The 12383-nt window shown below is 39.0% G+C and overlaps 1 protein-coding gene across 4 annotated transcripts in view; it reads right to left on the bottom strand.

Annotated features, from left to right (window-relative positions):
* Window positions 1–12383, bottom strand: part of fam13b (family with sequence similarity 13 member B) — a 68470-nt gene that overhangs the window by 18298 nt on the left and 37789 nt on the right. The gene's annotated exons all lie outside the window — the stretch shown is intronic.

Below are 12383 nucleotides of genomic sequence, written 5' to 3'. Positions count from 1 at the left end.
TAGAGGTGAAATCAATGAAAAACATGTAAAAATTAGAACAGTGATGTCTGAGATGCCCTGAAATGACAATTTCAGCAAATGTATCACGCATGCACACGCGCACAGTTTTAGTCAGCGGCACCACTCTGAGTGGGCAGATTGTTATTTAGGCTACAGAGCTCTGCTTGACCCTGCTGATCAGATAGACGGCTGTGTATGTAATGTCATACTTGTTCTTCCATAAGCAGGGAAGTGTGTGTGTGTGTGTGTGTGTGTGTGTGCATGTGTTTGTGTACACAGCATGAAACAAGAAGTTGGCTGTGATGTGTCCCATCAACTTGATTCACAAACACACCCACTGACAGGCACGCCAGGATTTATATAACACTCCCACCCACCCACACACACACACACACAGACACACCTAAGACGTGTCGGTGCTCTTGGACTTAATGCGAACGACCTTCTGCTGTGTGTGTGTGTGTGTCAGTCAAGGGGTCAAACTCAACTCATTAGAAAAACAACAGCTGACGTTATGCAAGCCTTTCATGTGTATGTGTGTGCTGGGTCTGTCTCTCTCACACACACAAACACACACATGCGCACGCACGCACACACTTCTAACGCTACAAGAAGTGCTCAGGTTGATCGATAATGACTGAATTATTAATGGCAGATAGGAAGCCATAATGCCCTCTCTTTATTCTTCTCCTTCTTGCTACTTTCCCTCTCTTTTCTTTCTCTGGGGTGTTTGTCTTCCATTAGCTATGTTTTAAATCAAATCTGCTTCTGTTTATCACTTTGCTGTTTCTTTTCATTCATGCTCATTCAACCCCAAAAAGCCTTTTTAGTATCATCACTGCATTTCTTGAGCTCTCCTTTCTCTTCCGCTTTGCTTCTTTTTTTTTCCATCTTACTGACTATGAAGGCAGCAAACATCCGACATTCCCTTCCTGAGAATGTAGCCTTGATCATGAGTGAGTGTGAAGGCAGGACAGACATAAAGGAAGGCGCTTGTATTGCAGAGACCAAACAATGAGTCCACACACACACACACACACACACACACACACACACACACACACACACACACACACACAGTGTTGGGAAGGTTAGTTTTAAAATGTATTCCACTATAGATTACAGAATACATGCCCCAAAATGTATTTTGTAACATATTCCGTTACGTTACTCAATGACAGTAACATATTCTGAATACTTTGGATTACTTAATATATTATCATGCTTTTTTACAACTACATGAATGTACCATTGCTGTGTGATTTATTACTATTACTGAAGTCTACTTGCCATACCAATACCAACTAGAGTTTTAAATCTTAATATAAAATGAGTAACAGTAGGGTGGACATTAGGTAAGGCTGCACTTTTTGCAGCGATCTCATATAGAAAACTATTCCACGCGTATATAAAACAGGTCTGCGGCTCCGAACCGTAGTAAAGGGTTCCGTGTCGGACTCGTAGCCGAAAACTAGCTTTACTTTGTTGTCTGGGTCAACTTTGCTAGCGAGAGATGGAGCAGCCTTTCAACGCCTCTCTCTAACGGAACTTATTGTTTCAGAGGAAAACACGAACAAAGTGTACATTCGAGTCTTAATAGCTTACTTACAACTGGGCTCGTCAGGCACTGTTTTTGCCTGCAGTGGTTATTATTATATTTACATGCTTCCAGCTCCCGTTTCTGGTCGGTGACAGCTCGTACTTTTCCACTCTCCTTTTTCTCCCTCCCTGGCGCTCACAGACACATAACAGGTATGGCAGTCCATTCAAATACAAGTAATATGAGTAACTGTAACGGAATACAGTTACTCATATTACTTGTATTTTAAATACGTAACGGCGGTGCATGTATTCCGTTACTCCCCAACACTGCACACACACACACACACACACACACACACACACACACACACACAATACTAATGACAATGTTTGATGAAGTATTTTGATAATCTTATACACACACTTTTCATAAACTCAAACATCCATTGTGTGATTCTCCAACACGACTCCAACTGAACTGTGTTTATATCAGCCCATTCGTCATGTGAATCCCTCCTCTTCTTGTTTTTCCTGTTAGTCAACATGGAGAACTGCCCTTTGAACAGAATTGCATCCTGCAGGCTCCCTACAGCAACAAGTATCCATTCAACATACTGATATAATCTGACAGCAGGCTCTGCTGCTGAGTTGTACCCTAAAGGGAGACACTGGGTGGCTGAATCTTTGACAATAGAGCCTAGATGGGGCCTTTAAGGACGTTACATAACTGCCATGGGCCCTAGGTACAAAATATCTCATCTTGCACCATTACACCCCAAAGACTTCCATGAAAACTTTTATTGGCGCCTTAAGGGTGTCCCCTGGTCTTCTTGTTGTCCCTATTGGAGAAAGGAAACTTTATCATCAGCTTCTTTAGCGTTGACAGGGTGTCCTCAAACCACATTAGTAGTAATAAAACCTGATAAACTTGAACTTGATGTGCTGTTGTCTAGGCCCTAAAACTAGCAAGTGTGCCAAGACTGTAGTAGCTGGCCCACGATGGCTCAGCTTTGCTTCAAGTAGTTGGATTAGAGCAGCTCCTAAAGCCTCAACGGCAGACACAGATAAGCCCTTAATAACATTTTAAGGAACCACACCTTTTACGGCTATTTGTTGGCATTAATACTCTAAACCCTTTGTTAGTGACCAAAGTATAAATAGTTCAACTTTCATTTAGTATCTACATATATGATGACCACTAAACTTTGCATTATAGTTCAAACAGATTATGACTGATTTTTTTGATTTTACTAACTGCATTATTATCTACGTCTTAAAGGTACAGAGACGAGCACGTCAGAGTAAAAGGGATGCTTGCCAGAATCACTCAGATCACATCAGGTTAATCTGCTGCCTCCTCCCTGGATCCCTCTGCTAGAAAAATCTCTCCTGCAGCAGGGTCAGTGGACACAGTCCAACTTACACACCACCACAATTAGCACTCTTGTGTAAACTTTGTAGTCTTGGATATAGTAATCATCACAACTCAGCTCTTAACTTGATATAAATCAATATCAATAAATCAATATAAATATAAAACTATCATGTACGTTTGGCCATTTTTCTCGAGTTGTATTACATGGGTTTCCATTTGTGAAGAGCAATATTTATACATTCATAACATATTTACTGCTGATTTACCACCAAAGGATTATCTCAGTCAGCACTGCTACGGTCTAAACACGACTGTTATTTCCATCTGTGTTGAAAGCTATCCTTCCATTTGCTGCTGTGCATGCTGCTGAGGTAATTCAATCATTATTCAACAAAGCTGTTTTTTAAAAAAAATCTCCTATTGGCTTTCAGTAATGGAGAAAAACTTGTAAGATTTAATATTATCTCACAATCACACATTTTATACTTGCAGCAGGGGATGTGACCTTCAGGTATTAGGAGATAAAATCATTGAGAAATGTGGTTGAAATGTGCAGTATTTACTCGACTCTACTTTGAGTTTGTGCAATTATCTGAAATCTAAAACATTATAGTACCCTGTGTGTAGTGCTGGGCGATATGGAAAAAATATTTATCACGATATGAATTATTTTATATCACGATAACTATATATATCACGATATACGACCTGACCTGTGGTCATCTAGAAAGTACGCAGTCTGTAAACAGCGAGTGCCGAGGGTGCAGTCTTTGTTTTGAGTTACCGTAAAGTATGTTGCAAATCCAGGTGCACGTACAGCAGCACCAGCTCGCAAACCACGAGACGGAGTTTCTTTGCGAAAAATATCATTTTTTTTTATACTTTATTTTTTCTTGCATAAAGTTAAGAGCATGTATAGTGAGAAGACAACACTAATATATTTGCCACAGGCTATTTAACCCTTTAAGACCTATCATGGAACCAAGTCCGCCAGAGCTTATCTTTATGTTTTTACATGCTGTAGTGCCACTTGTGGGAGTATTTCAAGTTTCCATATATCAATACAACCGTTATAGCCCAAATTTTAATAATATGTATGCATTAAGTCCATAGTAACTACATAAATTGCAAAAACTTGTAGTGCAATAAACTACAAAAAAATTGAAAATCATTTTTGTTTTGTTTTTTACATATATTTCTAGTTAAAAAAAAATTTAAGAGGTGTATCCCTCAAAACTGTAAATACAAAAGTTTCCAACCACGAGAAATTTATTTTGAGTGTCTTCATAGTTTTATTTTTGAGATACACTAATTTTTATATACTACAGGAAAAATGAAAATAAATATTATAATGCATTAAAATAAACTATTTCCAACAGTGTAATTTGAGTTCTAAGCATCCCAGAAATGATACAGAAAAGCATAAAGTCAAACATGTCTTTTAAAAACACCAACATAGGCTTATAAGGCCCTTTCGCGAAAATGACGTCACTTCCGGTTTCGGGCAGGTAATGGCGGACATGCGACAGTTCGCGCTGACGTATATGCCAACGTAGGAAGTCTTATGAACGTCGGCAAAGCGTGTTTCTGGAATATTATCTTTTTGTTGCTGCAAGTTTGGAATATTATGTTTTTGTTGCTGCAAGTGCTTCTTATGCAATTTTTAGAAAGTTATATGTGGAAGGAAACCATGACCTTGGACAAGCTAATGGCATAAGATGTAAGTACAACTCCTCCGGTTTCACATGCAAAAAAAAAAAATTATTGCACTACCTTACGTGGTTCCAGTTCTACAGGGATTTAAAAATAGTTAGGTAAAACGGAGTATGCCTGCTCCGACCGGTTGTAAAGGGTTAATTATATATATTTTATGTAATAATTTATAAAATTTGGGTTAGTACGATATAAACGATAGAAGACAAATGGCACGATAGACACTTTTCTATCGTCCACACGATATATATCGTCATATCGCCCAGCACTACCTGTGTGTATCACAAATTTAGGACACCAGTATCAGTTTCGCACAGATAAGAGCATGAACTGCAGAGGTGAACCACTGTGCTGTGTATTAGCGCCATCAAGTCAGCTGACTGGTGACTAAACAGCTAAAACATCTTGGAAAGATTGTGGGTTACTGCAAAGTAGAGCGGAGGGACTTTGTATTATCAGTGATGACACTAAAGAATAAAATAACTAATCAATTACCCACTTGTATTATTTTCAGTGGTTCTTCTGATATAAAGGCAAGAATATACGAGTGTGTGCGCGTAAGGTAAGTTAGAGGTGAGATATGATTTTAAAGAGGCGCTGTTGTCAGCAAACCTGACTCGGCTCTGCTCTGGCTGGGAGGTAATAGTGACTGCAGCAGCCCCCGCACACACACACATACATATATATATATATATATATATATATATATATATATAAACCAGCATGTTCAACAAAACATAGCTCACTGCTTTAGCTCGTTACCCACTTCGGACATAAATACACCTTGCCTACATAAGCCTTTCCTTCCTTAGCACAACCTGAAACACACAGAAACACACACTCACTTGCCCACTCTTCTTCATAAGCATCATCTTACATCTCATAAACAGCTCTCCTGGCTGCGTCTGAAACTGTAAACATTTATAGTCCTTCATGGAAGCGCCAATAATCCGTCACAGATGTTTGTATTCAAACAGATCACAACCTAAACACAGACCAGGTCAAAGATGTAACATCTGTTTGTTTCACTGCCTCCATGGTGCTCATTTGTTTGCTTCCATCATTTGCTTTGCACAGCTCAGATTCATTCATTTTCTCTTAATTGTCCCGCAGCAGTTTGGCCATCAGAGAATATTGATTTGATTTTGGTTAAGTTGGCCCAACAAATCTTCCTCATTCCACCATTAATTCATCATTTCTCTTGCAGAGTCATGAGGAACTGATGCAACACTGTTAAGAGCTTGCACATTTACAGATACCCTCACTGTTTTGATTATTTTACATCTAACTATGGATTATTATTATTTTTTTTACATATTGATGGTTTAATTCACATTCTTTTCCATGTCAGAAAAAGCCAAAAATGAATCAATGATTATTTTCTTGCTAAATGAATTTGCTTGTAAAATGTGAGGTAACAGCATTAAAAAGAAAAGAAAAAGGATGGCTGTAATTCCACTGAGCTCAAGGTCACATCTTACTAATTGCTAATCATTAGCTGAACAGCATCAAAATCCTTACATCTGAGCAGAAGGAAACAGGGGTTTGGCATTTGGCACATTAGGACTTGTTTTACTTTAATCAGTTAGCAAAATTTCAGTCGATAAACTTCCACACGCCTAATTACTCCCTACTAACTTGCCTTTTCTTTCCTTCTATGGAGCAAAAAGTGCTGACACACTGTCATCATGCACTCTTGTGTTATTTATATTCAGATTACATAACTTAAAAAAATCTGCTGTCAAGTATATACTTATAACCCCTTTCTCCTCTCTTCCTCTGGACTCCTATAAAGGTAAATAAACACTGAGCAACAAGCACAAATTATCCTTCTTTCCCTCCATTTTTCCATGTACAATGATGTTTTAAATTCCTAACATTTCCACCAATTCATACCTAAATCAAAACTTCAACTATTCTTCCAGCTGCTTCTTACAGTCATTTTCCCTCAAACAATCCACAACGATCCATTTTTACCCACCTCTTCTCTTTATTCACTTCATCAATCATCCAACCACATATTTGCTTTTTCCTTCATCTATCTATTCATCCATGATATCTTTCATTCCAGTCAGACTACAGGAGTTACATAACCCCTGATGTTTACCTCTGCAGCAGAATGTCACAGGCCATTCTCATTTTCCCAGCTGTGTTTCCTCTCACTGTGATCTACTCTTTTTGTTTAGCTTTGGGGTTTTTATGCCACTGGATCAAGCCTGTAGGCGGTTCAGTTTCTGTCAGTTTCTCTGTTGAGTATCTTCTTTCTCGTCTTTCCACTGTACTCAGCAAGCCAACCTGTAGGTTATTGAAGTCCAGTGTGAGAAGCGAGCTTGACTTTTAGCCAAACTCTGCACGATCTCTGTGTTTCTCTTCTTTTTGCCTGTTAACCAATTGACACATCTCCTGTAGCAGCAGTATCCAGCTGTTAAGCTTGTTCTTCCTGAACTCTCAGTTTTTCCTTCCTTCTTCGAGTACCTGGCAGGTCTGTAGATCAACCTTGTAGTCAGAGGTTATCCCAATTGAGCACTTTGAGGTGTCAGCGTCAGTACAAGCAGGTCTAGCAACAGAGCCACGGTGTCAGCAGGGTGCATGCTGTAGCGTCCTCTAAAATGGTGTGTCTTGAATTTATGAACAAGTGTGGACGTGTGTGTGTGTGTGTGAGTGAGTGAGGTTGCCTCACTCTGCACTCTGTCTCCAAAAGTGCTGCAGTAAATATCCAGAGCTCTGCTCAAATATATGAGCTTCTGATGTAACCAGGCAACAACCCCAGGAGGACCAATGGGATGGGAGGGGCTGAATTTGGGAGCCAATTGTAAAGAGGGAAGAGGGAGGGAAAGCTATGTGGGCCAATCTTAAGGCAGAAACTGGGAAGAGGGTTGATTTTTTTGTCCACTCAGTGCCGACTATGAACTCAGCAGTTTACAGTCAGCCCAGTGGGCTGTGTAATGGCGCGCACGCACAGACAAGATGCACACAAACTAACAGTTGCCTGTGTCTTTTAAAACACCCTGTATGAGCTTTTTCCAAAAGAGAAGAATTAAAACATTTAGAAAATATAGACTAAAAAGGCACAGAAACAGTGTAAGAAAGAAAAAGGGCATGAAGGAACAAAGAGGCAAAAATATTTATACCAGTCAAAGAAGGAAGAGTTAAAAAGAAAAAAAAAAGGGAGAACAAGTATGAAACAAATGGACTAAAGGTGAAGACTCCTATCAGTGTGCTGACATTGGCTATTCATCGACTACAAATATCCCTGATAATCATGACTCAGACAAAGCAAGTAAAACTGAACGGGAACCGCCTCAATCAGAAATCCTAAAGAAACATCTGTGGGTTCCCTCAAAAGAGAAGTAATAAAGAAAAAAATATCCACTCGCCGATCAGCCAAACTAAACTGACAAAATCAAAAATCTAAGAATTTTCCTGGATGGCTTTATCGGTTTTAGTTTTCTTTCTTTTAGTCTATTTTTTAGTTCAGTTAACTAAAATGTGTTTTTTCCTTATTTTATTAATATTTTTGTTATCTATAATTACCATGGCTGTATATATTAAGCTTTTTTAAAAGATGTATATTGAAGTTTTAGAGAGCTTTAGAGTCTCTTAGTAAGAGCGGAGAAGGAAAACAATAGACTAAAACTATTATAGCCCCTGAGATTTAGAGGCACAGTGCTCACTAAGCATGACCTCAGCAGAAAGACAAAAATCATGAATCATCCTGAGCAAACATTTGAATAATGAAACCACATTACATTTAGGATTAGCTGCTGGGTAAAAGGCAATACTAAATACTAAATACAAGACTAGGTACATATTTTACATAAAAGAAAACCAAATGCTGATTTTGTCTGTTTAAGCAAAACGTACCTACAAAAGTAACTACACTTAAAAAATAAGCATTTTCCATTTGGGAGCTTCAGTGTGACTATGAACACAGTGTGTTTATATCAGACAGCGTGCCTCTGTTCTTCTGTTCTGGACAAACTGTAAGGTGAAGCTTCTGGAAGTTTCCATAAAGAACAGTGAAAGTTAAAAGTTGATGATTTTACAGTTGCCCAAGCAAAATTTAACCCTCACATACAACAACTAGGAGAAGTTTAATCCAAATTCTTGTTTTCCTGTATGATTTTTTAAAAGGAAGAAACTTGTTTTAACAGTTTCAACATATTAGATCTGTTTAGACACTTGGTGTTCTGTGTTTCTGATTCAACTGATCTTTCAATTAGTTAGCACAACTTCAGTGATTACAGTTTGGATAAATTCTTTAAAAACTTCACTTTAAAACTTTAAACTTGACGACTGGGTATTATTATATATAACTCTAACCGCTGTCAATTTGAAGACCATGGACCTGCAGATTATTGACAGACTACAAAACTTAAAAAAACTATTTTTTTCAAGACCGAATAAATGCAACTTCTGCAAGTGGTCAACTACTGAATATATATATATGAAATGTCCTTTTTCATGACCATCATAGATAAGAAATGTGCAATACACCAAATCTGCTCAGTGGTGTACAAATCCTGCTAGTTCCAAACTTCCTAAAGGATCCAACTTTAGATTCTGTTATTTCCATGTGGGATACACCTGTCTACACACAACGCTCCAGGAATTTCTCAAGGGAAGAAACAGACGAGGAGAATGTGTAAATGTTATGAAGCGTTCTTCATGAATCATTAACACTACTTTGACTTTCAGCCTGCCTGGTATTACCGCTGACTTTGGCAACGCCTAAACTAAAACTTTATCTTCTATTTATAACATACAGACACAACAGGGGCAGCATGTTGACAAAGAGGCTTCAGAGCCAATCAGAATAACTGTTTTATCTATTGTGATTTAGAAACGTGAGCACTCTTTGGAAAGGCTGATAGAACAGCTGTCCCCGAACTGTGGATGAGCACTGATAGCACACGTCAATGAATGGTACAATCTGGGTCAGCTGGTATATCATTTTACACACTGTGCCCGAAGCTAGTGCCAAGGCCACAGTCTAGAACTAAAGGGCGAAAGGACCAGGAGACCTGTTTGAACATTATTAATGGGTTCAGTGGGTTGTACTGACAACAATTCACCAAGCCATAAGAAACCAGTCCCATCAACTTAATGCAGTGATATAGAAACATATAATTAAAGCCAGAAACACACTGCTGCTGAATGGCATGTGTCAAAACAGCAGCTTCTAATGTTTTCTATGTATAATTAGAAACCCTGCTGTGACTAGTCGCACAATGATGTGCGCGACATTTCACACTACTGCAATAACCCTTTTTCCCTCTTCACCTACACTTATAAACTTGGTAAGGTGTGGCTCTGCAGACTGGCTCTACAACTAAGAAATCAAAGTTTAAATGGTGGATCCACATGGGATTTACAGCCATGTATGTTATTTTGTTGTCCCACACAGACAGGTTGTTTAACGTGGTCCGAGTCACACTTGGCCCTTATTTGTGTCACTTGATGCACGTCATATGCCATTTTGCAGTGCTGCTGTGGCTGTGTGTTTTCTCCTTTAGGTGTTTGATAGGGGAGTCAAGCTGAAGGCTTGTGTTATCGTTTCCAGCTCACTCTAATCTCTGTTCCATGAGTGTCACAGTGAAATAGATGCATGGAGACTGGAGTTGACAACAGCTGTGCAACAGCTTTCTGTCATTAAATTAACTGCAATGACAGTTTTGTTTAGCTCTATTTGATTGTGTTGTAGATTTTTTTATGTCTCCTATTACTTTTCCACTGCCTTGACCCGCTGATCCAGCCCCCTCCATGTTCCAGACCTCTTTGTTACAATAATCCTCTCATGCTGAAGAAAACACACTATGACAGTGTTGACTCGTGCTGTGTATCCTTTTAAATGTTTTAATTATGTACTGATCCATCACTTTCTGTGTGCATTAAACTCCTTTTGCTATAGAAACATACATCACAATTTAAAAATGCAAAAAAAAAAAAAAGGGAAAAAAAAGAAGAATGTTAACAATGGAACAAACTGAAAAAGAATCTAAAAACAGCTTGGTCTGTGTGCATATCTACCTTTTTCCTTTTGGTGTCAGCTATAGAAAATAAAGCAAACATGACCTATCCATTAAGTAGGTTGAAACACCAAAAACAAAAAGTTGATACCCCTGTACTGACCTATATAGAGTCCATGTACAGGTCACGCAGAGATCTTATAGCCAACATATTCGAGTCATGGTTATGTTAAGCATGGGGCAGGGTGCAAGTAAGGAAAACCTAACGGAGAACAGCATCAACACATGTCAATACTTACTGAAGGATCGTTATTTATAAAATTTATGGAAGCAGACTGCAGAGCAGAGACAGCCTAGAACAGGTTTACCTTATCAATTTGTACCAGGAAGCAGCAAAGCCCTGGAAAGCAGAGCTAATTATGTGTTGGATTTGAACACAAAAATCCGGCAATTATTTTTTTCGCTTTTGAAAAACAAGACAGGGTGGTTTGAATTGGGACATTTTCTCTCCTTTTTATACATGATGGGATTCTTTCAGCATTTGTGATAGATCGTGCTATCACAAGCTTTCAGCTCTGGATGAGGATATAAAACTAACCATGGTTTCTGTCTCCTTTCTGTTCCTCATGTGCAGAGAGTTTAAAGGCCCTTTTACACTGTGCAAACTCGAGGGAAGAATTGTAAGGGGACTGTGGTACAATTTGTGCCTGTTAATCCAAAACTGTGGCTATGAATTACACCTGATAAGGACTCCAGCGGTCAGTTTGGAGATCATTTTGGACCAGTGCAATATGGCATAAAATGATACAGAATACACAACCAAGCTTTCAAGATCCAATTCACACAGGTAAAAAAGTAAGTAACTGTTTGTCTCGATGCATGCTCAATCATCCAGGTAAGGAAATCCCCAAAAGCTGATTCTGTTCATCTGAACGATGGGTTTTCAGTTGGAGAAACATTTCATCACTCATCCAAGTGACTTCTTCAGTCTCAGCTCACTGCAGGTTTCCCAAACATATAAACAGTTCCTTTGCACATTGCCCAAAACTAGGACCACACTAACACAGATCAGTTTCATGATTATTAATATCCAAATTGTCGTGACCATTGACAATTTGGTCAAAGCCAGTGTAGGTGACCCAGAAGGGACGAGGTCAGCGGTATTGGTGTCAATTTGTGTGTGCACATGAAAATTGTTGGCACAAATGGACAGAAAAGGCTCTCCAGCCTGGTATGGTGTCCCAGTGAGATATACGAATCATTTCCACAGTCACGCAAAATAATCTCATGTGTGATTTTTGCGTACACAGATGGTAATCTGCTTCACGAAGAGCTACACAGGTCAGTCATGCTAGACTGGTACGACGGTCTAAAAAGTAAAAAATTGAGGCCAACTTGTCTTCAAAGGTAAAATTGAAGACAAACGTTTGCTAATGTTTTTAAAATCTACTGTCTGGCTGACATTTTTCCTCCTGAGGTCTAGCATTGCATTATCACTCAGATTGAAAATCAATAAATCGTTCACAAGTAGGGACATTTTCCAGTTCTTATCTCACTGTGGCGCTTTTAGCTGTCTGAATCTCCATTGCCTCCATTAATCCATCGCTCTCCTCCCGCCCTTAGCCTACTCAGCTGGGCCAGACGTGCTTTCTAAGGGTGATGCTTCTCATGCTGCCAGGGTATTTCGGTGATCCCATGAAAAATACTTTCCACACACGGAGAGAGAACATAAGCAAGGGCAAAGAGGGAGGGAAGTAGTGATGGGGTAAGAAGAGAGATCAGAA

Source organism: Pelmatolapia mariae, linkage group LG2, assembly GCF_036321145.2.
Source record: "Pelmatolapia mariae isolate MD_Pm_ZW linkage group LG2, Pm_UMD_F_2, whole genome shotgun sequence".
NCBI lineage: Eukaryota > Metazoa > Chordata > Actinopteri > Cichliformes > Cichlidae > Pelmatolapia > Pelmatolapia mariae.
The sequence above is the reverse complement of the archived record's forward strand: the minus strand, read 5'-3'. Positions and strand labels throughout refer to the sequence as shown.